Source organism: Patella vulgata, chromosome 6, assembly GCF_932274485.2.
Source record: "Patella vulgata chromosome 6, xgPatVulg1.2, whole genome shotgun sequence".
NCBI classification, from domain to species: Eukaryota; Metazoa; Mollusca; class Gastropoda; family Patellidae; genus Patella; species Patella vulgata.
In genome coordinates, this window is record NC_065884.2 from 60,291,880 (window position 1) to 60,317,953 (window position 26,074).

A 26,074-nucleotide genomic window follows, 5' to 3' on the forward strand; every position below is an offset into this window, starting at 1 on the left:
AACAAACTTATTAAATTGATTTATATATGCTGTGTGCAGAGTCAGTCGAACTGTAAAGCCTCCCTAATATTTAGCACCCAATTGCACTCTTGGTTCAGTACGCAGTCATGTCATTATAACACTTGCATTAAATATCATGCGCAGTCATGCTCTAATTAGCGGCGCACTTAAAGGAGCTAACCCTCTAACTCAATATTATCCCTAACATTAAAAATTAAAAACGCGAAGTAGAATTCAACATTGGTCCATTCTAAACAATATTGGTGTTGTTATCTTGCCGTGAAAATATGGGATCCTAATTACATGTATGCAATATTAAAAATCGATGGACATTTTAAAGCAGTGCACAACTTCTTGTACTCTAATGACATAATGGTTTCGAACGCCATTTGCAATGAACAACGATATCATTCCCTAGAAAACTGTGGAAATAATAAAAATAAATCCATGTAGAATGGACTAAGCAGGCGCAAAAGACTATCGTTCAATTTGGAATGTTCGTGTTTTTCACCGAACAAAACTGATTATAAATTATAACACAAAGTAAAATTTGAATGTAAATCACCCATATTACAACAATTATATCCGTTAAGTCCCCCTTTCGTCTAGTTTAGAAAAATAGAACTACATGACCTTTAAAGTGGCAATATAGTTATTAATAAAAACAAATCACGATGCGTGACGTTTAAACATGCTATATTATAAATTACACACCATTGGCAATACATCTATTAATAGAAACAGATCACGATGCGTGACGTTTAAACATGCTATATTATAAATTACACACCACTGGCAATACATCTATTAATAGAAACAGATCACGTTGCGTGACTTTAAACCATACTATACTATTCAAAAAAAGTAGGGGATATTTGATTTTGGGGGCATAATACTAAAATATGCAAATGACTACGAAAAAAGTCACTATAGAACCTAACAGAAGAAACATTTCCAGTTACATGTGACGCCCAAACGCACCAATAGCTACCGCATGGAATGCAGGTGATGCTTGGGATCATCATGGGGGTCCAACCCAAGATTTGCACGACTCTGACTTTGAATGTTACAGTCATTGTGGCATTGAATTCCAGGGTGGAAACATCAGTTTAATTGTTTTAGTGACCAGAAAACAAATTTTGATATGCGTCGGCTTACCCAAAATGAAAGGTTACGTGCCCTTGGCATGCTACAGATCGGCACAACACAGGCGGTTGTGGCGCGGACGATGAATGTTTCTCAGTCTGTCATAAGCAGGCTATGGTCCAGATACCGTGATACACAATCTGTACAGGACAGACCACGCTCAGGTCGACCAAGGGCGACAACTCAAGCCCAGGATCGATTTATCCGTACCTTGGCCTTGAAAAATCGTGTCATCACAGCAAATCAGATCAGCGCTCGTCTTCAAACAGACACTGGTGTGAGAGTGAGTGGCCAGACGATTCGGAATCGACTGCATAGGGGTCACCTTCGCGCCCGACGTCCTCGCGTGATCCCTTGTTTGAGAGATCATCACATTCAGGCAAGACGTCGTTGGTGTAGGGATCGCCAACACTGGGATAATCGACGCTGGAGCAATGTGATGTTTTCAGATGAGTCAAGGTTCACTGTTGATTTTTTGGACAGACGTAGGAGGGTGTGGCGTCGTCGAAACGAGCGCTTCCAAGACGTTAACGTCATCAGACATGATCGATTTGGGGGTGGTTCTGTTATGGTGTGGGGAGGCATCACTGTTGCTCGAAGAACGGCTTTACATGTTGTTGCAGGGCGTGTTACAGGCCAGTACTACCGGGACAACATCTTGGCAGTCCATGCTGTGCCGTTCGCACGATGTCATGGCCGCCGTTTCATCTTCCAGGATGACAACGCAAGATGTCACAGGGCCAGGATCGTTACAGGTTACCTCCAACAACAGAACATCACCACATTACCTTGGCCAGCACTGAGTCCCGACCTCTCCCCCATCGAGCATGTCTGGGACATGCTTGGACAGAGGTTACGTCAACGTCAACAACGTCATGCCAATGTCCAAGAACTTGCTGCTGCGTTGCAACAGGAATGGGACAATCTGGACCAAAATGACCTTAGACGTCTCATTAGGAGTATGCCACGTCGGATCAATGCTTGTTTGGCAAACAGAGGAGGATTTACCCGTTACTGACTTGGTTGTGATGCTGTGGTAACTTTGCTGTTTGACCCCGGGTATCATTTTACCCTTATAATGGTCAGTCTGTGCCTTACTTAGTCTAACGATCATTTGGAATAAATCGATGAATGTGAACTTCATTTCATTTTGTCATTTGTTTCTTCGTCAGTTTCATTAGGTGACTTTAATAACACTTAAAAATCAAATATCCCCTACTTTTTTTGAATAGTATATATTATAAACTTTTAATTTAATTTATTATTTTGAAAACACTTAAATTAGTTGTCAACTAAAATTACGTTTCTTTATAGTAAGTGACATTAATCGTCGTATCTTTACAGTAAGTGACATCTTTACAGTAAATGGCAGGGTCAGATCGCCAAAAATTAGGTGTGGGGACAGTCCATGCGCGGGCGACTATTGGTAAAGAGGGTGGTTAGGGGGTCCTCTGCGGAATGTGCCAAACACACTTTCAACCTTGCTTCTGATTAATAAAATGCAGTAATATATATTCTAATTTCTTGAAACAATTATAACAGATACTGAAAAGTATTCGATCAAATCCAACACTAATTGACTCCCTGAACAAATACTGGCTCCAGTAGATTGCACAATTATAACATATTAGAATAATCCCAAAACATTTGGGTCATAATGACCAAAAACAACATTTGTTATATTATGCATCAAATGATAGTTATTAATATAAATATAGCATAATATAAATACCAACATTTCGTAATAGATAATATTTACATATACATTTATTTAAAGGAGCTAAATCGCTAATATTTGAGACCTAGAAATTGACCCAAATGGGTCGCAACGCATATAATAATGTAATCTGATTGTATATGAACTGATTTATATTCAATTGTTTCCGTTTTGACTCTAATTTCAAATCAGTTATGTCCAGCGAAATACGGCAGGAGTCTCAACCGAATAGCAATTTCTAGCGTCTGGTTATTCAAGTCTATTGCGCATGCTCTCCAGATAAGATATGGCGTTACCGTTTGACAGTAGTTGTGGAATATATCTAGCCTCGTCCTTTCTGGTCACTTGTAACAAATGACGCTGAAACGCACTATGGTACACGATTCGTGTACCAATGGTAAAATGTTTATTTTGTCTTAAATATTGGATATCAAAAGCCTACTTTTTCCTGGTAAGATCACAACATCAATGTTGATTTGAATTGACAAATAATTCGTATTTTCAACGTGTAAGACTTTAGATGATATTGAGTTAGAGACTTAGCTACTTTAATACATAAATTTAAATACACTGTAGACATTGGGGGGTTGGATGGCTGAATGGTTAGCGTGCGCGCGCTGTATCATACAGTCTGTCATTGAGTCGACTGGCGTGGTTTCGAATCCCCGGTTGTACGTGGCAAGGAGTAGGGTCGCCTGTCCAACCTCATGGGTTTTCTCCGGGTCCTCCGGTTTCCTCCCACTGCTAAAGACCCCTACGCGCAAGCGAATTATGTAAATAAAATTAAACCATATGTTAGTCCCGAAATGACCTAGTTTGTGTCGAGTGGACGTTAAACCCCATTTCTCTCTCTCTCTGTAGACATTTATACTTAATACACTGTGTAACATACACATGAAATAATAAGGTCTGTCATTGAGTCAAGTGACGTGGTTTCGATTCTCCGCTTGTACGTGACAAGGAGTAGGGTCACTTGTTAACCTTGCGGGTTTTCTCCCAGTCTTCCAACTTCCTCCCTCTGCTAGAGACCCGCGTATTATTGAAATGAAAAGGATCAATATGCTGGACCCCAAAATGACTTACTTTGTGTCAGGTGGACATTAATGTTCAGCTCATGTTACTTAATCAGATTAGAGGGGCGTGAAGTACTTAATTAGGGATTATCCAAACACTTGATTAACGATACATTATGGGAGATTAAATAAAGAGCTGCTAGTTCTCACTATAATAGTTAAAAATCTAGATACTGTAAAATGAATTTGCTGAAAATTTCAGTCAAAATGATCCACTATGAACCGAGATTTTAGCAATTGAATTTTTGGTCTAGCCTCGATCATCATTACTAAAGTAGGTAGGATAAAAACCAGACTCGATTATCACTTTTTTTAAATTTAATTATCAATGGCCGTTAGCGGCATATAGGAATCTAATCCAGTCAACATCGAAGGCTAGTCTTGACATCGAGAGTTTATTATGGTCTGGATAAGTTAATTAATGTCTAATTGATAATTTAGATAACATTTCAGGCCAAAAGAAAGACTTGTAATAAGCAGATTTTGCTCTTGCATAATGCATGTTTAAATCGTCAACATACTGCTTTGCAATGCGGTGCTAATCTGGTTCAAATCTGTTATACACAAAAAGACTCATTAAACCTTTTCAATCTTAATAAATAAAAGCAGAATATATACTTCTCAAAATTCTCCAAATATACTTGGGACCTAAAATGTCGGTCAACTAGCTAGTATCTGTTCTTAAGCAGAGTGAATAGTAGACAGAAAACGTACGTTTAGTATGCCCCAACGCTTGCCAACCAAGGAAGAACATGAAAGGCTTGTTTTCAAGGCAATCACAAGATATCCCAGTAATAACCCGTAAGCGTAAACATTGTACGCTGACATCTGTTTGGACCATATATCCTCGGAAGCCTTATTGATGAATCGTCAATTCACTATCAGTCCCGTTAAAGATTACGTATGTGCTTCCGAGCATAATAAGGTTATATTACCAGCGGCTGCCAGGCAGGATACGCCCACAATTTGCAAGAGATGGATAGAGAACAAGCTAAAAACAAAAACGATATTTTGTACAATCAGGGGCAATCATAGGCGTACGAGGCCAATATTTTCATGAAAAAAAATAGAAATCTGAAAAGAGCTCAGAATTGTGAGATCGGTCATTAGCCGAGGAGTTTTTGAAAATGGGGTAGGGGTAGGGGTATGGCCATGTCGGGTAAGGCTATGGTCTTGTCGGGAATGAATGCTCCGTTTGTCTGGAAGCGTCGCGCCGTCTGTCGGGTTTTGAATATTTTTAATAATATGGAAGCGGAAAGAAAGCAGTCCAGTCAATGATGAACACGTACGCCATCTGAATAGAACTAGCACGTACACATGGCCTTTCTCAGTTCTTGAGTACTGTGTTCCTGTATACTAGCATCAAACTCCATGGACCGGACGAGCCCAGTGATAGAAGTGAGCAGCTGAAAAGCAGTATAAACCCTCTGTTTATGCCTTCCCTATCCATACATACACTTCATATGCTACCTGTCGATGCCAGAGGAGGAGATATAGATATTGATAGATACCACTGATACCCCCCACTGCCCCAACCAGTACAACATATCTATATGTGAACTATAGATAGTAGTGCATTGCACTTTCTGGCCAATACCAGTCGATAATCGGTACTAATTGAAACCACTCCATGGCGTTTTTTTATTTCGCGCAATTGCGTTTAAAATCATAATATGATATATATCATTTTTAGTAACTTAGTATACTATTTTTTTCTAGTGAGAAATTTTAGTGAAAAATCTGATGCTGCATCATCGCGCATCAAATGTGAAATAAGTAAAGTATTCTTCTTTTGGTATAATATAGTGCACTAGATGTAAATAAACTTGAACTAAAATGGTCATTCATATATTAAAAGTATATAAATTTTACAAGTTCAAAAAGTCTTCTATCTTGATTCTAGATCTATCTATCTTAGATATGGATAAAAATGTGAACTGTCATATAATGAAAAACGTGGCAAAAGTAAATCGTAATACGGAATATATAGATTGCAAATTTGAACTCTTTTAAAATGGCCATTCATATATTAAAAGTAGATAAAGTATATACAAGTCTTCTGAGATCTGGATAAAAATGTGAAGTCTCATAAAATGGGGCAAAAGTAAATCGTTCGACTTGTTCTTGTTTTCGTAGTAATAGAGCTTGTATTTTAAAGATGACTTTTTACCAGTTTTTATGCTGCAACTGACATAATTTACTACCCACTCTAAATTACTAGAAAGTATTCGAAATGCCTGGAAATAGCGTCTACGGCCGTCTGGTTTTCAAAATTTTCTGGGGGCGCCCCCAGTAACCCCCATCGAACGTTTACGCCTCCGGCGCTCGCGGCCGGACGGATTCGCGGACTCTAAAGAAATATATTTGTCGGGAGAATATGCTGCCCCTCCCCCCAAACAAGTTCGGCCACGTACAGTTATGGTCTGAAATGTGCAAATGTCAAAAGGGACTGAGATCTTTGGGATATAAAGATATATTTTAAGTTTCATCAGAATCGGATAAAAATTGTGACCTCTAGAGGGTCCACAACCTTCGTATTGCATACTTTTACACAATTTGCATACAAAGAGCGGCCATTTTGTCGAGCAGTTTCATTTCGATTTTCCCGAAATTCGAATTCAACCGTCATTATGGTGGAATGGTGAAATATTTGAAAATATTTTTGAAATCGGAACAATCAGGAGCCATAATCCAGGAAGTTATGTTCGGATACACGCGATAATCAAAAGGAACCAAGATCTTAGTGGGTAATGATGATATATTCACCATTTTTTTTTAAATCGGTTAAAAATTGTGACCTCTACATGGACCTCAAGCTAAAAACGATAATTTTCGTACAATCAAGGGCCATAATTCAGGAAGTTACGATCCGATATGCGCGAATAACGACAGGATCCAAGATCGTTGGGTTATAAACGTACATTTCAAGTTTCATCACAATCGGAAGAAAATTGTGACCTCTAGAGGGTCCACAACCTTGATATACCATATTTTTACGCTATTTGAGAACGAGGGACGGCCATTTTGTCTGTCAGTTTTGGGCCGATTTTCACGAAATTCGATCTCAACGTACCTTAGTGTGTAACGGTGATATACTAAACGTTTTTTTTTTAAAATCGGATAAAAATTATGACCTATATAGGGTCCACAAGCTAAAAACGTGATTTTTTGTACAATCGGGGTCCATAATTCAGGAAGTTACGATCCGATATCCTCGAATATCGAAAGGAACCGAGATCTTTGGGTTATAAACTCACTTTTCAAGTTTCAACAAAATCGGATACAAATTTTGACCTCTATAGGGTCCACAAGCTAAAAACGTGATTTTTCGTACAATCAGAGGCCATAATTTATGAAGTTTCGGCCCGATACATGCCAATATTGAAAGTAACCGAGATCTTTTAGAGAGAGAGAGAGAGAGAGAGAGAGAGGGAGATAGAGAGAAGGGTTTAACGTCCACTCGACACAAACTAGGTCATTTCGGGACTAACACATGGTTCAATTTTATTTCAACAATTCGCTTGCGCGTAGGGGATCTTTAGCAGTGGGAGGAAACCGGAGGACCCGGGGAAAACCTACGAGATTGGACAGGCAACCCTACTCCTTGTCCCGTACAACTAGGGAATCGAAACCACAACAATTGATTCAATGACAGACCTTGTGATACAGCGCGCACGTGCTAACCATTCGGCCATCCAACCCCCCAAGTTTGAATGTATTTGTCAGTTAATATAAATGGTATCGTGCTTTATTCTAACAACTTTTAACGGCTTAACATACATTATGCAAGAGCTAATTCTGCCTATTGAAGGTCTTTCCATATGCCTGAAATGTTCTCTAAATTATTAATTAGACATTAATTAACTTATCCAGGTCATAATCAACTCCCGATGGCATCGGATTTGTCCGATATTAAATAGATTAGAACAATTCAGCCATATTTTGATTAAAGCTTAAAATGGAGGAGCGAGATTTAGCTTCGAACAACCAGTACGGTGGTTGAAATTATTGCACACCTCTTGTCAAAACTTTAAAGGCTAATATCTTCGCTCGCAATAGAGTAATTTGAATGAAATTTTCAAATTATTCATTTTAGATTAACTTTTTTCGAACTATTATAGCAAGAATGGGTAGCTCTTTATCTAAATCTTACATAATGTATCTTTAATATAAACAGCGCTAAAGGTACAAAATATAATAATATAACAATAAATTAAGAAAACAAAAGCAAACTATAAACAGTATATTTTTTCTTAACATTTATAGATGTCACTGGCTTGTTGATATCGTCTGCAGTGGATGTCGAATATTGTTTCATTTTCACTAAGTCATATCGCTCTAAATACTGAACGGAGTGGAACCATTTCTTTAAAGGGTCAATCCCGATAATATTTTGGAGAATAAAACTGCTTAATTTTGTGTTACACACCCTTAAAATTCTCTGCCTTAGTGCCGAGCAACTAACTCAATATATGTGATACGTTGTCAAACAACTTAAACCCGTCAGTCAGTCATTGTATAGACCTCTAAAGGAACGGGATTCGATTATCGCGTCACCCAACGAAAAAACTGACCCGATATCTTATAAGGGTTACGTGCCCGGATAAGCAGTTTTGACGTTCACATCCAAACGAATCAATTTGTTGAGCTGAAATTTTGAGACAAAGTAAATACACCATCCCAATATATTTTGGCACTTAAATTTCCTACGTCAGACTTTTATTTTTGAGACTCTGGTCAAATCGAGATAGTCCCTTTAATTCTATTTCTCTTTGAGATTCAACTTTCAGAATGTCGTAGTTACCATCAATACGACATGATATAAGGTTACATCTTTTTATTCTCAACTGTCACACAACAGATTAGACAAAGAAATCCCCTTGTGCGTTTTTCTATTTCTTCACAGATTCCGTTATCCGACTGGTTTGATTCTGTTTTGTCCGACATAACCGATTCTGTTTTGTCCGACATAACCGATTCAGCATCATCCGTTGAAATTGAGTCGTAATGTTTCCGCGGAATATTTTTAAACTGTATCTGCAGACGCATGTTTTCGTCTCTCAGTCTTTCATTTTCAAATCGTAAATAGGTATCAGGCTGGAACAAAAAGAACAGAAAAAGATCATTCAAAATGTGTTTCCAACAATTTAGCTAGGTTTTTGTTATGGAGTTATCAATCGCGATCACTTGTCAATACCGCGCAATAAAGGGATACTCGACTGTCAGTTCGGAGAGAGAGAGAGAGAGAGAGAGAGAGAGATGGGTTTAACGTCCACTCGACACAAACTAGGTCATTTCGGGACTAACATATGGTTTAATTTTATTTTAATAATTCGCTTGCGCGTAGGGGTCTTTAGCAGTGGGAGGAAAACGGAGGACCCGGAGAAACCCCACGAGGTTGGACAGGCGACCCTACTCCTTGTCACGTACAACCGGGGATTCGAAACCACGCCTGTTTACTCAATGACAGGAATTATGATACAGCACGCACGTGCTAACCATTCGGCGATCACCCCCCCCCCCCCCCGTCAGTTCGGAACGATTCGCATGACGGAATTAAAATCGAGTGACGCAGAATTCAAACCCGACACAGTTCTGCCAAGATGTCAATTCCAACAAGGGAGGTGGTTTGAGTAGAATCGTTACGTAATTAAATACGACGAATATGTTCCAGCTGTAATGTTTGGCTGGGATATTTTTTCTGATGAAGTCGGTGCATGCGTGCCACCTCGAAATCCCTTTTCACTCGATTGTCGCTATTTTGGAGACTGAGAAAACTCAATTCCGAAACGTTATGGCTATCTGTCGAGTTGCACGCTTATACTTGCCGCAGACAGAAAAACATCGGAAACAATTGTACGTTTGCATTTCTCAGTTAAATAATTTGTATTTATTTATTTTTAACATGGCTAAAATAAGTTGGGTGGGAATGACAAAAATATCGATTTTATTGGATTTTATATGTCGGTTTACGTTGTGTTATGATAATCTGTTAAACAATTCGGAAGTCCGGGGTTCTATCCCGAGGTTGGCCAAAGTTGTTACGAAAATGTCCACTATAGCACACTCTATGGCGCAGCCAGTCTTCATTAGTCCAGTCGGAGCAGAACAGTGGGACGGACTGGAAAAGGCACACTGTACAGAGCACACTGTATGGCTTATGTTCGTCTTTATTAGCCCAGTTGGAGCGGAACAGTAGGACATTAAACCCTATTTCATTTCATTTCGCCCTCCCCCACTCGTCCTGGTTGGTGTACAACAACAATATTTTAAACCACATTTTACTTTGTTCTACCTCTCCCAAAGCATTTATTTTATTCTCTTGTATACAACATGCCACAGTCTAAATATATAACCCTGTGTATATAAACCTGAATATATAACCCTGAGTATATAAACCTGAATATATAATCCTGAGTATATAAACCTAAATATATAACCCTGAGTATATAAACCTGAATATATAATCCTGAGTATATAAACCTGAATATATAACCCTGAGTATATATAATAACCATATGTTAGTCTCAAAATAGGTGTCAAAAAGAGGTTAAACGTTTCATAAACAGCAACCTACCTTCGGATTTTTCTTGAAAATATTACAAATTTTTTTTTTTACCTATAAGTAAAAAATAATAGTATTATTTATAATATTTTGTAAAATCTACGATAGCCTGACCCTACCCCCTCCACTAGAATATGTTCTAAATGATGATTGCGGTTACACAAAACTTTAAGAAAGAAATGGGGGTTAACGTCCACTCGACACAAACTCGTTCAGGTTACGGGTCTTTTGCAGTGAGAAGAAACCTGAGGACCCGGAGGAAACCCACGAGGTTGGACAGGGAATCCTACTCCGTATCACGTACACGCGGGGAATCGAACCCACGAACGCGTTAAACCACTAGACCACCCAGCCCCATTGGCCCATTTGGTGCAGAAAACGAGGACGTTAAACTCCATTTCATCTGATTGCTAAGTGGGAAGACACTCTGTCCGGATATGTTTATAGTAACTACGGATGACCTATTTTTGATTAACATTAACTTAACACACTTTCCTCATGTTACATAATGTTATATTATTATTCGTTTCTGATGTTCACATTGGCTACGTTTATTCTAACATAAGCCCGAATGTTATATAAATTATCATTTAGACATTTATTCACATGGCCAGTAGAGAATCAACTCTCTGGACTGCTGGATGTCAGAGATTTAAACCGATTAAAGACGGTCGCCATTTAATGATTAAATTAAAAAAATGGAGACCGTGAGTCTCGATTAACAAGTAAAGTTGCTAAGGTAATAAATAATATTTACCACGGCTTGTCAGAACTTTAATCAGTGATATCATGGCTCAGAATAAAGTAATTTGAATGAAATTCTCAATATATCTTTTTTTTTAATTATCATTTTTAGAACTATTATAGGAAGAACGGGCAGCTCTTTATCTAAATCTTACACAATGCATCTTTAAGACTAGAGATAATACACGATATTGACCCCTTAATCTCTACGTGTAACTGTGTATTTAAATAAGACACGAAAAGCCCTCACGTTTGTATGGTTATGTATTAATAATACAGAACTGTACACAACGGATACACGTGTTCAAATGATTTAGGCAGTTCAGATTCTGGATCGTTGGGACGGTATACACCCCTACTTCAAAACGATATCAATACCCGCTAAACATTTCCGGGGAATGGCGTCGACAAGGAAATATTAACAGAAAAGACCATACGCTATTCAAGCCAAGTTCGGTATGGGCAACACCGCAATATTGGCAATGAATTGTGCTTTCTTTCAATTAAACGACGCAACAAATGTGTACCCAAATGCTCTTCAACACATTAGACATGTCTTAGACTGATTTGAAGACGCAATCGAAAATGTGAAGTGATAAGGAACCTTGATGATACTGTGCAACGTCAATCTGATTAAAACACAGATCCTATTTTGTTTCGTTTTTTATAGTTCAAAATTTAGTTTTACTTGTCTTTACTACACTAGGATCTATATATAACTCGCGTTCTGGTTGATGTGAGGAATTAATCAGATGTGCACCATATAAACATACTTACACTTGGAGATTTTAATCTCTTTAGGACGTCTTTATAGCCAGCTCTTTTCAAACAGATTTTAAACTTTTTGTACGTTTGTTCATCCGAATCACTTAATGTTTCAACAAACATACGAGCTGCGTCTTGTCTGTTTCTGTAATGAGCCGTTATCAGTGCTGAAAGTTCACATTTATCAAATAAGCGTATATTGTCTGTTAGCATTACATCAATTAGCTCTTTAACCGATAGTGTGTAGCTTAAGAACTCTTTGTGTTTCTGAAGAGCTTTCCGATGTTTTTCACTTAACTTAACACTCCCAGTCATTTTAGATGTCTTTACAAATTCCGGTTAATCCAGATCTCAGTCCGTATACATGGAATCGAAGGGTCGATGAACTGAAATTAAAATATATTTTAATGGTTATTTTGAAGAAGCCGTATAAAGGCAAACAAGCCGTTGCCATGCAAGATACGTCCACATTTTGCAAGAGATGGACAGAGAACAAGCTAAAAAAGCGATTTTCGTGCAATAATCGGCCATAATCCAGGATGTTACGGTCCGAAATGTGTCAATATCAAACTGTGCCGAGATCTTTTAAGATATAACCGTTTTCGATTACATCGAAATCGGATAAAAATGTGACCTCTAGGTGTTCCTCAAGCTACAAACGCGGGTTTTCGTACCATAAGGGGCCATAATCCAAGAAGTTACGGTCCGATATACGCCAATATCGAAAGAAACCGAAATCGTAGGGATATAAACATATGTTTTAAGTATCATCAACATCGGATAACAGTTGTGACCTCTAAATTGTCCAACAACCCTTGTGGACATAGATTGGTGGCCACGTGGTTGTTTTGCATGTTTGCTAAAAGATATTGTCTACTTATTAATAATGGAAATCTATGGATCAAAAGATAATCACCATATTAATAAGGAATCCAACCAACCATAGAAGGTTGAAATATAAACAATTTTTCGACAGATTCTTTATTAATAGCGTTTACCAAGTAAACCATCGCGAGACATGGCTAACCATATAAACAATAACAATCCAAAATTTTGACAAGAAAACAATAATGACGTATTTAATCATGGCAGTGTTTATCTACAGTTTATGTAACACTTTCAACCCCACCGTTATTAGCAGTCGTCATACAACATACCCTGAAATCAACATTGCTAACATACCAACGGTAGTGATCCCGTTTAGTCATGAAGTTATTTTCTCAATTAAATTTAGATTTGATTAGTGTTTCTGACCCTATAAAAATTAGAATTAAGCAATCATGTACTTTAGACATTGGTATTAGTAACCGCTCTGTTGTTTTCCTATCTGATTAAAACGCAGTTGCTATTTCGTTTCGTTTTTATAGTTCAAAAATTTCGTTTTACTTGTCTTTACTACACTAGGATCCGGAGGAGTTGTTATTATATAACTCGCGTTCTGGTTGGTGTGAGGGATTAGCCAATGAAACGGTCTGTTGCGTGCAATGCACGGAACTGGTCAGATCGTCATGTAATAGAGGCCATCGAAAGAATAAAAAACAAAACGAAATATAGATTTGTATTTTAAACAGACTGAATGTTAGTAAGGAGCAGGTTGGACAACACTGACTGGAATGAAGCTACCACCTGTGCAAATGTAAATAATACCTGGTTACGGTTTAAGAGTTTATATGCTGGTATTCTAGATTCAGATACATCTAGTAAACAAGTTAGAATTAAACAAAGAACCGAGGTTTGGATTACTAATGATATTTTAAAATGGATTCATGTGAGAGATTATGCTCTCTGAAAAGATTTAAAATATTTTTTGTCTAGTTTAAAGCTTTTAGAAACAAAATCCCATAAATAATAAACCATAGGTTGCCAGGCAAGATAGGCCCACAATTTGCAAGAGATGTACAGAGAACAAGCTAAAAAATGCTAAAATCAGGGCCCATATTCCAGGAAGTTACGATTCGATACGCGCAAGTATCCAAACGAACCCAGATCTTTGGGATATAAACATAAGTTTCACTGAAATCGGATAAAGAATGTGACCTCTACAGGATCCACTGAGATCTTTGGGATATAAACCTATTTTTCAAGTTTCGTAAAAATTGTGACCGGGCGCACAGGCGGGTGGCCAGGCAGGCGGACGTCCGGACGGACAGGGGCGACGACAATATACGTTCATGTGGACGCATAAAAATGGCCAAATCATTTTTGTTTCACAGATAAAATAGACGAAAACCAAAACAACTCAAGGAGTCTTTGGTGGGGACACTGGAGCAAATTTGCACACCTTCTAAAATGGTGGGGTCATCATCAAAAATTATAGGCTTAAAGATAAATGAAGAAATAATTTTTGACGACAAATCAGTGGCTGAATGTTTTTATTCGTTTTTCACCACCATGGCATAAAATTATCTACAGGTGCAGCATATACAATTATTAGTACCTCAATAATTTCTAGAAATTCAACACATCGGAGTTCTACTTAGTGTCATTGAGAAAAAAAATCTCAAAAATGTTAATTAATTTAAATCCTAAAATAGAAACAGGTTTTGATAGTCTTTCTGCAAAATTTTTAAAGGATAGCGTTAAGTCAATTGTGGGACCAATTCCTTGCATAATTAATTTGTCCATTCAATTAGGAAATGTGCCCGTATTGTCCCTCTGTATAAAAAGTGATAAAACATCGTCTGGTAACTATAGACCTCTGGCAATTTTGAATATTGTGTCAAAAGTACTAGAAAAGATGTTTTTTTATGAACAAGTGTAGTCCTATTTAAAAAACAATACACTCCTGTTTCAGCACAAATCTGGTTTTTACTGACACTACATTTATATATTTGACAGACTATATCAGACACCAAATGGATAATGGCAATTACACTTGAGTTGTTTTGATTGACTTTAAAAAAAAAGCCTTTTATGCTGTAGATCATTCCATTTTAATAAATGAACTAGAAGCAATGAGTTAATATTCACTCTAGTTTTTTTTAAATATATCATGTGGGGTACCCCAAGGTTCAATATTTGGACCTTCCTCATTTCAATTGTATGTTTAAGATATGCAAGCATCGGTGTCTTATAGACTATTGTTATATGCGGATGTTTCTGCCCTAATTATTGCAAGCAAGCATATAGAGGAAATTGAAAATAAACTATAATTAGAAGCAAGCTCTCACTTAATTTAGGCAAGACCGAGTCCATTCTATTTGGTACTAAATTAAAGAAACATTCTAGTGTAAAGGTAGTCTGCAATAACACTGATATGGGTAAAAGGGTAATAAAAAAAGCTAAATCTACACTAATGTTCCTGTATAGAAAGGTCCAATGTCATTTCGATTACGCTTGCTCTTACTGTTATTCCAGCCTATCCGGAATAACAAAAAAGATGTTACAGTCAATAAATTGTTAAGATTTGTTTTAAATTTAAGCTATGTGGTGAATTCCTTGAAGTTGGCTGGTTACCGGTACATATGAGGGTGCAACAAATAAAATTAAACCATTATTTTTGCATAGTAAATGGTCTTGTCCCTAAGTACTTGACAGACAAATTAACTTTCACCAATGATATTGTTAAACACTATACTAGACCTAGTCATTTGTTAATTAATGTAAGCACTTTTGGATCTCGGGGTAAAAAAACTTTTCACTATTCTGGTAAGTCTACCTTATAATATCATATGTATTGACCAAATAGTGAATTACACAAAAATTGTGATCCCTACACTGTAACAAAAATTTCCGTGAAAAAACGTAAAAAATTCCGGAAACAAAAATTACCAGGAAAATTTTATCCATATGTATTGACCAAATAGTGAATTACACAAAAATTGTGATCCCTACACTGTAACAAAAATTTCCGTGAAAAAACGTAAAAAATTCCGGAAACAAAAATTACCAGGAAAATTTTATCCGTATTTTTGTTTTTCCTGTAATTTACAGAAATTCCCTCAATTAACAGAAATTCCATTTTCAAATACAGAAAAAAAAACCCTGGTAAATTTTGTTTCCTGACGATGATGAAGGTGATAAAAATTTCATTGAATTAACCATTGACTTTATATGCGTGCGTGAAATAGCTTTATTTAACGTCCGCTTCTACCGAAGTGATAACACAGATAATCTTTAAACGTAACCTCTTTTCGCTAATATAAGAATCGAGAGCAAGGTATCACAACCCGCTACTCGTCAGTGGTTGGATGCTTTCAGGGGTAAGTTTGCGGTATTATCAATTCGCAGATATGTAGACTCCGCCATAGAGACAAACCGACTTACACTGGCCAACCGGTTGTACTATCCGGATTTAAGCGTGCTTCATTACCAGATATTACAATCTTAACACACGCAGCATTAAAACATATTTTTATATATTTATGAAAATACTTACAATCTGATTTCCGTATGATGAATCACAATACACTTATAAATAATTGAAATTAGATATATATGACAATCAATATACCAAACTTTACAAAATATGATTCTTCATATTATGGTAAATAAATTGAAATGAATACTATAACATGATGATTATTAGGAATGATTATATATGTATACGATTACTTATCGTTGCACCGTTTATCCCGTAAAATAACAGACTTAAGTCCATTACAGAACGGAATAAAACATTTTATCCCTAAATTTCAAGGAACTTCCTTGTCATTCCACCGTTTATTCCGTAAAATAACAGAATTAAGTCCATTATAGAAGGGAATAAAACATTTTATCCCTAAATTTCACGGAAATTTCCTGTTTAATATTGAATATTCTAGAGAAATACATAAAACACGTAATTTGAAGAAATAATTCACACTATAAACACAATTTCTCCAAAAAATCCATCGATTAACAGAAAAAAGGTGTTAAATTACGGAAATCGGCCACATAAAAAATGGATATTTTTTACAGTGTAGAGGTTCCACAAGCTCAAAAAACGTGATTTTTTTCTACAATCGGGGGGAATAATCCAGGAAGTGACTGTCCGAATTGCGCCAATATCGAACGGAACCGAGGTGGTTCAGACAGAAACATATGTTTTAAGCTTTATCAAAATCAGATAAAAATTGGGAATTCTAGCGGGTCCACAAGTTAAAAGCGCGATTTTACGTACAATCAGGGGCCATACTCCATGAAGTTACAATTCGATATATGCCAATATAGAACGGAACCGAGATCCTTGGGATATAAATCTATATTTTGAGTTTCGTCAAAATCGGATAAAAATTGTAACCTGTGTAGAGAATCCACAAACAAAATGTGAACGGACACACGTACGAACAGGGGCGACGGCATAATAAGTCCACATGAAAATATGGGCGTATAAGAATGAAAACAATGACCCTGTTCTAAATACTTGCGTATTGCAATTATGTTTGCCTCTTGTCAAATTTTTGGTTTGGGTTTTAATAATTTTGTTTAAAAATTAAAATGATATGATGTCACAAGATCTCCCTTCCGTGTCATTAAGAGGCTCTATGATACTTTATTAAATACAAAATTTGACTTTCCACGTTGGGTTGACCGTAAAACCCTACATTCCACACTGTGTAAGTTCCTTTATATATACAACCAGAGATTATTGTAGAGTGCAACTGAAGAACAAAATTCTTTAGATGAGTTCCGAACGGCTCAGTATTTTGATTTCAAATTTTCGCCTAAGCTATTTATACTATATCGTAAAATTTTCGCTTGTAATTTATATAACTGACCCGGTTTTATTTCCGTTCTATGTCACTCTTTGTGAAGGCCTATGCGTAACCACTGTGACAAGTCATCACCCCGCGTATTCATTCTCCTTGTTACAGATATGCAGGGCCGGCGGAAGCAATTCTTGATTGGGGGTAGGGGGCTACTATCCTAGGATTTCAGGCGAGGGTCCAGGGGCCGCCTAGGCCCGAAAGCTTCTAGGGATCTAGATACGCTTTCTGGCTAATGAAATTACTCAGCAATGTTTCTAAATCCCGTACCATGCACGTATATGCGATGGTGGCTTCCTGTGATACTGAACTTGACAAATATATGCATAATAATCCAAGGTTGTGGACACTCTAGAGGTCCCAATTTGTATACGATTTTCATGAAACTGACAATGTATGTTTATAACCGAAATATCTCGACATGTGTAGCTTGTGGGCCCTCTAGACCTCACAGTTTTCATTTGATTGTCAAAACCGTTCACATATATCACAGTTTTACCATAATTACGGAGTTCAAATTTCGTGAAGATCGGACCGAAACTGCACGACAAAATGGCCGCTATCCATAAATGCATGTAATACCCAGGATGCAGACCAGAGGTTCGAATTTTCATTCAATTTTGATATATCCTAAAGGCCCGGGTTCCTTTAGATATTGGCATGTATTGGACCGTAGCTTTCTGTATTATGACCCCTAATTTACCCTGTAGAGGTCATTATTTTTATCTTATTTCCAAAACCGCTCAAATGTATCACTGTTACATCATAATTATGAATTATGAATCAGTCAAATGGCCATGACTCTCTTTCACGGAAATAGAATAAAAGCATGTAATACTATAATCGCTAATGTTTCTTAAATTAACCACTTTAAGATCAACTGGCTAGTAGGTCGTTAACCTGTCACCACTTTTCAACCGGTCATTTGGTGACGATGTTAATCCAATCTTTTGTTTTTGTTGATTTATTATATTGTTTAATCCTTTATGCATTGTTCATCTATCGACGTTTCAATTAGTTTTAATTACATTTACTTTTATCCTATTATCTGCTTTTCCTTAAATAAAACAAAATAGTACATTGATGGCAGTCACTAGTTAGGATCCCTTACTAATTGCAGTAACTGGCCTGTCAGCACTGTATAACGATATATGTATATTTATGTTCCGGTATATTAAAGAATTGAAGAATCATTCGAAGTCTGTTATATCCGAAGAGAGAATTTACACCTCTAAAGTTGGCGGAGAAGTTTTGTGTGGCAAGACCCCAACTTCTCTACAAGTAATAGCGAGTATACCAGGCCACCCCCAAACGACAACTTCACAATGGAACAGGTTTTAATCTCTAAAAAATTGGCTGAGATTTTAAATAACTTGAATCTTTTCAGGAAAAAACTTCCTCTTTACCTTAAATCTACTTCAAATGTCTTATTTTAAAAACCTATAAGCTTATCTCTTATGCTATGTGTTCTGTGTATCTCCTTTATTATAAACATGTACATATTGTATATGTTAATACATGTTATATCTATATGTATTCATACGTTCTGTTATATGACTCGCATGTATATGTACTTAAATTAATCTTTTAACTGATTTTAATATTTTTTTATTTTCCTCTATTGTAAATTATTATGATTTGTTGTTTAATTTATTAGCTATATATTTTGTATTATATTTTCTACGAAGGGCAGGATTTTAGAAAGGCTATTATAGCCTAATCTTTAACCCTTCTTAAATAAAGTCATTATTATTATTATTAAATTATGGACATTGAAATAGTGGCCAACCAATGGAGAATAGAAAGCAGAGGAAATAATTTTAGCGTTGTGCTAACATGGAGTGGTTTCTATTTATGTGTGCTACAAAAGTACCATTACACATACAGAGGAAGAACTGCCCGAAGAGCACCCTCTAAAAAATGGAAGAGTTGATGAAAACTGATGCGTGCTGGTTTATCTATCCATGTTTGCTTTCCTATCGGTTCTTGCATAAAATTTACTGTTTAGCCTATTTTTGCCTTGGTGTGTTACGTTTAATTTGATCGGGAGACGTGTTCGTCAACGTCAACGTCAAGAATTGGTCGTGGCACTGCAAGAGGAGTGGGTCGGAATGCCCCAAATCGTTATTGGACGGTTGATTAGGAGAATGCCACGACGAATTGCTGAATGTCTGAGGATTGGTGGAGCAATTACTCATTATTAAGACAAAAATCAAAAAAACATCCATTTTCACTATTGACGGTGTATCTCTTTGCGAGATCTCTTTGAGAGTATATAACAAAATTGTACATTGATAGCAGTCACTAGTTAGGATCCCTTACTAAGTGCAGTAACTGGCCTGTCAGTACTATATGACGATATATGTATATTTATGATCCGGTATATTAAAGAATTGAAGAATCATTCGAAGTCTGTTATATCCGAAGAGAGACTTTACACCTCTAAAATACCAAGGTTGTGGACCATCTACTGTCTGAACCTTTCTATTTTTAAACGGCTTTCTTCGATTATGAACAAATTATGTAACTTTGGATATTATAAACTTACCTGTGTGTTTGAAATCAACTCCGGTTAAATAAAATCCATTGCACAATTACATATCCCAATGAATAAAAATTTCTTTCTTGAAAACATTTGACGTGTTTACATATATTTTCGACCGAGTGCAAGACAACACTGCTTTCGTCACGTGTTGGGCGAAACCAAATGAGGCTTTTGACAACCACGTGTTGCAATAAAAACAAACCGTGATTGTTTGAGTTTGGGCGACGAAAAATATCAACTGAAGGCAATTACATAGAAGATTTATATTGAAACCATTGATGGCCAGCCTACCAAATTTTATTCACAATGAAAATACCAATGATTGCATGGATACTCGTAAAAATAAAGTCATATATAAACAAAAACTTTCCTATTATCTTTATATTATAAATAATTTAACAAACAACATGGGTACAAGTCTAAAGAACGTCAAACGAATGTCATTATTTTTGTGCCGCGTTTGTGTTCAAAAGAAAATTCTCCCATCCGTATAATCAAATAATTAAAACAACATATTTCAAAAGAAAATCTATAAACAGGGATTTTACTAGAATGTAAAAAGATGGTAACAAAATAAATGGATACGGGCAGTTATATGTGTGAACACCCAAACTCAATACCGAGCCCCTTTATACGAAATGATCTCTCCCGACGAGTGACGTAATCGGGCTCCATTGTGGTATTGCCCGAAGTTAAAAGTTTGTGGGAGTTCAATTTTTCAAGAGAAAACTTTTTTATTCGTTGGAATATTTAATTGTACAGTGGATTTTATTTATACCGGAGTTGATTTCAAACACACATGTAAGTTTATAATAACCAAAATTCAATAGTTCACAATCGAAGAAATACGTTTAAAAAATAGGAAGGTTCAGACAGTAGAGGTCAGGTGTTTTATCCGATCATGAACTTAAAACAAGTATCACTAGCTCTTGGATGAGTTCAATTTTGGTACCCTACTTTTTAAGCAAAATGTGATATATAAATGAAGTTTGTGGACCTTCCTGAGGCTAGAATTTTTGTCCGATTCATGAGATGAAACTTAAACTATGTGTTAAAGATCAAAAGTTGGTGCGCAGCAGACCTCACATTCTAGAGCTACAGCCCCAGCTTTTTATGCAAGATGTGAAATATGTATGAACTTTTAGGCCGTCCAGAGGGGCTTCAATTGTTGTCCCATTCTGATGAAAGTTCACAAATATGTTAAAGATCAAAAGATCTTGATTGAGAGGACGGGCCCTATAGATTTTACCTCTTCCCCATACATTTCTTGGAAAATGTGGGCGTATTTTGCATGACAAGCGCTTGTTTGAACTGGTGCCTTTTTATACCCATCTTACGCTTTCGCGTACTATTGTATGTACTCATTTACAGTACTAACACATTTGTTTTGTTTTGTTTTTTTTCTTAATAATTTAAAAAAAATGTTTTAGAATTTAATTTGCAGAAGAAAAAAAAGTTAATATTGAGAGCTAATTAACTCGCCCCGATGTCACCCCTTTAAGTAATAGTAGTGGCCAAGCAAATATTTACTGCTGCTCAGTTTGATATGTCTAAGTAGTGAACGTTATGGGTGATCGGTATCTAGTGAAAGCCTATATTATACACCGACGTTTTAATATGAAGTTAGTTGTCACGTCTCGCGTGGTAAATGTCACAGGAAGCTACAGTAGTTCAAAATGGTTATAAAAGATATTTAAAAATACATACCACGTCTCTTTTTCGATACTTCACATCTTCCAACTCTTCGAATTAATGTTCTGTTTATGTTGTGAATAAAATCTAGATGGGTGTGTGTGCAATAAAAAGGAATTACCAGCTTGAGTAATGACCTCGGTGGAAGCGGACGTAAAATACAACTAATTCATCATCATCATCATTGAGTAATGACGAATGTGCTAGTGGTGCACATAGTCAATTCACTAGGAAATCAAAATTAATGTTCTGTTTATGTTGTGAATAAAATCTAGATGGGTGTGTATGCAATAAAAAGGAATTACCAGCTTGCGTAATGACGAATGTGCTAGTGGTGGACAGAGTCAATTCACGAGGAAATCAAAATGACGGGAAGTCTGCTGTTATTGGTTAAAATTATAAAATTTCCAACGAAACATTTATGGGATTAATTACTTAAACATGCATTATGCAAGAGCAAAATCTGCTCATTACAAGTCGTTCTTTAGGCTTGAAATGTTATCTAAATTATCAATTAGACATTAATTAACTTATCCATTAACGGCCATTGATAATTAAATCAAAACAGTGGATAATCCAGACAATGCTGTTTATATTAATGATTTTAGTAAGGATGACCGAGACTATGCGAAAATTTCACCCGCTTCGTTCTCGGCTCATAGTGGATCAATTTGACTGAAATTTTCAGCAAATTACCTTTACACTATCTAGTTTTTAACTATTATAGCGAGAACTGCCATCTCTTTATCTTATCTCCCATAATGTATCTTTAATATTCCACAAGATATTGGGCTTTGAAAAAAAATGATTTTGATACAGTGTTTTGGGTTTGTGGTGTTTTTTACCACAAGAGTTTTACAAGATATTGGACTTAAAAAAAAATCCTTTTTTTCAAAAAATATCCAATATCTTGTGGAACTCTTGTCACAATGTGGTATAAAACACCACAGACCCAAAACACTGTATCAAAATTATTCTAAGTCAACCATTTTGTGAAATGTGGTACCACACAGGCATATAGGAAGGTCTGAGAAGAATTTTTTGAAAAAATTGATATTTTTTCTATGTCCAATTTCTTGTGGAAGTTTTGTAGTGAAAAACACCATAGACCCAAAACACTGCATCAAAGTTATACTAAGTCGAAAATTTTGTGGAATGTGGTACCACGCAGGCATATAGGAAGGTCTGAGAAGAATTTTTTGAAAAAAAATGATTTTTTGTTCTAAGTCATCTTGTGAAAAACACCACAGAATAATATTTTGTAGAATATATTTTCCCCACATCTTACAAGATGATAGGATAAACTATTACTGTTCCAGCAAAATAAAAAGAAAATGTTTCATAAATTTTTCATTGTCCACACTGGCATATAGGGAGGTCTGAGACGAATTTTTAAAAAAAATTGATATTTTTTCTATGTCCAATATCTTGTGGAACTCTTGTGGTGAAAAACACCACAGACCCAAAACACTCTATGAATATTATTTTAAGTCGAAAGTCTTGTAGAATGTATTTATTTTCAGAAATCCAACATCTTGTGGAACTCGTGCAGTGTTCGAAGCTAAGTCTTGCTCCTCCATTTTTAAATTAAATCAAAATATGGCTGAACCGTTCTAATCTATTTAATGTCATAATGGCGCAAGAGTTACTAACCTAGACGAACGAACGCGTAAGCCCATAGAGTTACTGTTCGAAAATCGAACTCATCCGCGATTTTTGTGTAATAAACATATGTTTGAACGTTAATCAAAATTGGACAAATCAATTGTAATCTCTAGACCTGTAGACGACGCACAAATAAAATGTGAACGGACATAGGAACGGTCGGGCGGACAGGAGAGATGGCATAATACGTCCACATGAAAATGTGGGCGTATAAAGCTTAAAACATAACCCTGTTCTAAATACTTGTGTATTGCAGTTAAGTTTGCCTCTTGTCAAATATTTGGTTTGGGTTTTAATAATTTCATTAAAAAAATAAAATGATAAGATGTCACAAGATCTCAATAGAACTTAATGGCAACGATTAGCTATGATATGGTTAATGTCGGTTACCCATCTGCCTTCAATGTCATTGAGAGGCTCTGTGATAGTTATCAAATACAAAATTTCACTTTCCACGATGGGTTGGCCATAAGACCCTAAATACCACGCTGCGTAGGTGCCTTTAGTAAGCAGATTTAATAGACAAGCCGAGAGTGTTGTAGAACGTGATCGTCGCGATCATCAAGTCACGAAATAATTTAGATGAGTTGCGAACGGCTCAGTATATAAGTTCAAAAATAGTTATAAAAGATAGTAATTAATACATACCCTGCCTCTTGTTCGACACTTCCCAGCTTCCAGCTTGTCGAATTGATATGATGTTTATGTTGTGATGTGATTACAGACAGGTGTGACTTTTCAACGGAATTTCCAGTTACGATAATAATGATATAAATAGCCAGTTGAATGCACGATGGGTGCACGAAGTAAATTCACGGGGAAATCAAATTAACGGGACGTCCGTATGTTCATAATGTCATGACGTTATTATTGGTTTAAACTATAAAATTTCAATCAAAACAAGGAAAGTATTTGCAGGTTTTAGTTGATTATTATTTATTAGTTCAATTACTTAATATCATCTAAATTATAATTTCAACAACAAATAATATGACCAAATCTGCTAAGTGGGTATGTTGCTGGCTCACTAACAAGGTCGCGGTGACTGAAAGTTACATTTTATTTAAAGTTTATTGACTGTGAGTGTGTAGTATTGTATTGTATATATTAAATAGAGAGACAAGTGGGGTTTAACGTCCACTCGACACAGGCTAGGTCATTTCGGGGCTAACATATGGTTTAATTTTATTTTAATAATTCGATTGCGCGTAGGGGTCTCTAGCAGTAGGAGGAAACCGGAGGACCCGGAGAAAACCCACGAGGTTGGACAGGCAACCCTACTCCTTGTCACGTACAACCGGGGATTAGAAACCACGCCAGTTAACTCAATGACAGGCCTTATGATACAGCGCGCACTTGCTAACCATTAGGCCACCCAACCCCCCTGTATTGTATTAAAGATTTATGTATGTTCGCTTATCACGCTTCGTCGCGGCCCTCCAAGCTAAAAAAAATGCGATGTTTTTGAACAATCAGGGGCCATAATCCAGGACGTTAAGATCCGATATACACGAATATCGACAGGAACCGAGATCGTTTGGATATAAACATATATTTTCAGTTTCATCAAGATCGGATAAAAACTGTGACTTCTAATAGAGGGTGCAAAAACTTGGTATTACATACTTTTAGACTATTTGCGTACAAGGAACGGTCATTTTGTCCGGTAGTTTCGGTCGGATTTTTACGAAATTCGAACTCAACCATCACTGTGGTGAAACGGTGATAGATTTAAACGTTTTTAAATAATTAAGTACAATTTGTGTCTTCTAGGGGGTCCACAAGTTAAAAACGTCAAAACTTCAAACAAAGATAACTTCCCTTGGAAAAAAGTAATTTGAAAGTTCAATATAATTATTATTGTTTTTTTCTAAATATACTGGCACGAACGGTTAGTTCTTTTTCTAAATCTTGCATAAAATCTAATTTATGAATAGATCAACAACACTTCCTGTAGGTGGTGGGCGTCCGTTAGCTCGGCTTGAAAAACTGAAACATGTGACACGTTGTTTCCTCGTCTCCGTATTTTTCAGAACACGTCCGTGACTAATTGATTATTACTGGCTAGGTTATTGTCGAAAATTTTAATAAACATTCGGAGTCCAGCACTAGGGGTGAAACTGCCAAAAAGGAAAAACTTGTCCATGGTGCCTAGTTAAGGATTTCTTAAAATGGTTCCAGTTGAATTGTTACGATTTATTCCAACTGGCTTGCGTATTTCAGGGGCGTAGCCCAGATTGTCAAGCCAGTGGAGCTAAGGCTGTCCTATCAGAAAACTGTTCAAACAGCGCCGGCAGAACTACGCAATTTGGATAATGTTCTATATAATATAAGGAACACAATTACATCTTCGCATGGATCAGAACGGTGGAAAATATTGGCTCATGGAACTTGGATATGGCGGTGTCGAATGAAAGGTCCGTCGGGTCGGATTGGAGACTGTTTCGTATTGTAAGTTGTTTAAAAATACATCAT

General features: G+C 36.5%; 1 protein-coding gene and 1 long non-coding RNA gene across 3 annotated transcripts in view; both read right to left on the minus strand.

Annotated features, from left to right (window-relative positions):
- Nucleotides 1–26,074, minus strand: part of LOC130013148 (xanthine dehydrogenase/oxidase-like) — a 251,682-nt gene that overhangs the window by 166,267 nt on the left and 59,341 nt on the right. The window lies entirely within an intron of this gene.
- Nucleotides 680–24,540, minus strand: LOC126824532 (uncharacterized). 2 transcript variants are annotated; one of them, XR_007681552.2, is made up of 4 exons: nt 24,248–24,540; nt 12,023–12,396; nt 10,514–10,555; nt 680–9,033 (listed from the first exon to the last, which is right to left on the minus strand). It is a non-coding gene; the product is annotated as an uncharacterized LOC126824532 (long non-coding RNA). The 2 variants fall into 2 exon arrangements; XR_008788518.1 differs by lacking the exon at nt 24,248–24,540 and adding an exon at nt 20,246–20,506.